Source organism: Aedes aegypti, unplaced genomic scaffold (genome assembly GCF_002204515.2).
Source record: "Aedes aegypti strain LVP_AGWG unplaced genomic scaffold, AaegL5.0 Primary Assembly AGWG_AaegL5_hic_scaff_2356_PBJ_arrow, whole genome shotgun sequence".
Classification (NCBI taxonomy): Eukaryota; Metazoa; Arthropoda; class Insecta; order Diptera; family Culicidae; genus Aedes; species Aedes aegypti.
Genome location: NW_018735879.1, coordinates 1 through 1,953, shown reverse-complemented (window position 1 = coordinate 1,953; position 1,953 = coordinate 1).

Below are 1,953 nucleotides of genomic sequence, written 5' to 3'. Positions count from 1 at the left end.
TTGAGCAAAGTTGTTCTGGAGATGAAGCGCTATCTTATGGTACCTCATTTAATTCGGAATTTGACCGCTAGGTGGCACTAGTGAGCATGGAAGTTTTACTTTTGTTTTGCAGATATTTCAGTATCCTGATCATTTAGAAAGATGGCGTCTTCGGCAAAGTTGTTTAGTAAGTTAAGGACAATCATTTTTCGAGTTAGTTGATTCGAAATTTTGCCACTAGGCGACGCTAGTGAGCATGAAACTTTTCTTTGCAGATATCTCAGGAGCCTGACCCCTTAGAAAGGTAGCGTCTTCAGCAAAGTAGTTCAGTAACTCAAGGGCTATCATTATTCGAGCCAAGAAATACGATATTTTGCCACCAAGCGCGGCTAATAAGCATGATATTTTTGTTTTGCGAAGACAGCTGAATCTTGATTTCTTAGATATGCACCTTCGGCAAAGTTGTTCAGAAGCTCAGGGGCTATCATTATTTAACAAAATCTCGAACTTTAAAGATTGAACAAAGAAAGAATTTGAGCTACTGAACAATTCTGCCGAAGACGTCATCTTTCTAAGTGATCAGGCTCCTGAGATATTCGCGAAGCAAATGTTTTATGCTCACTAGCGCAGCCTAATGCCAAATTTTGAATCAACTAGCTCAAACAATGATAGTCCTTGAGCTACCGAACAACTTTGCCGAAGACGCCATCTTTCTAAGTAGTCAGGATCCTGAGATCTGTGAAACAAAAGTTTCATGCTCACTAGCGCCACCTAGTGGCGAATTTCTTGGCTAAAATAATGATAGCCCTTGAGCTACTGAACAATTTTGCCGAAGACGTCATCTTTCTAAGTGGTCAGACTCCTGGGATATTCGCAAAACCAAGGGTGTTGTACAAAGTACAACGCGTGACTACTCGCGTTACAAAAATTCGCGCGACGACCGAAAGGTTAATATTACGTAAAATATCTTTGGTATTCAACACTCAAAATAATCCTAACGTCATTGTTACGTGAAAACATACGTGATTTTTTTCCATCGCACTTTTCACGTAGCTCCTACGCAAACCATACACGGAGAAAACTGAAAATACTAGTTAGTGTACGATATATTACTTTTTCAATATTATGCTCTTTTGAACTTTGAAAAGCTTACAAATTATACACCGAATTATTATATTTTATACTTCACCATGCTTATGCGCGATTAATTTTTTGCCGTGCTTATGTAGTGAACAACGCTACTCTTGGGACTTGTTCAAAATAAAATGCAATTTTGTTCAGTTCGGTTTTATCATTGCATCGTGTTGTTCAATATTTTCCGCAGAAACGTGTTTTAAAAAATTTCGGAAGTACATTATCGTCGCCACAATGCCGGTCTTTTCACAATTGTGCAGTGTTTGGCTCGCATCGGAAACAGCATCCTCGAAAGGTATTTCCCCAGGAAAGCTACCACAGGAAGTGGCCCAGAACTCAGCAATTGGAATTGAAATATGGATCCGATAATTTCGAGAATTAAGGTAAGTTCGGTAAACGTATTCATTTCGGAAATCCGTTATCATTTTGTCACACTTTTTCCAGTTTATTTGGTGGGAGTCCTCATCCATTCCTCATCCATTCCGGTCGAGCAAGATGAAAGCAACTGCGGGAAATATACGGAAAATGGAATTTGATCGAATCGAATACGTAGCAGCAACAGACAGAACAAGATATGATTAATATTGAAATAAATGAGTTACTTGTGAAAATCCATATTGTTCCACACGCAGAGACTTTACATCAATTCAAAACAATGATTATTATTGTTATTTTCAACAAGCACTTTCAATTTGTTGTAATTAAATAAATTGCGTTAAAACAACAATGATTTTTATTAAAACAAATTGGAAATATTGTTGAATTTACGGACAGCATTTTCAATCAGAAATATTTTTAAAACAACAAAAACACATTTCATTTCAAATGTAAGGTTTGTTT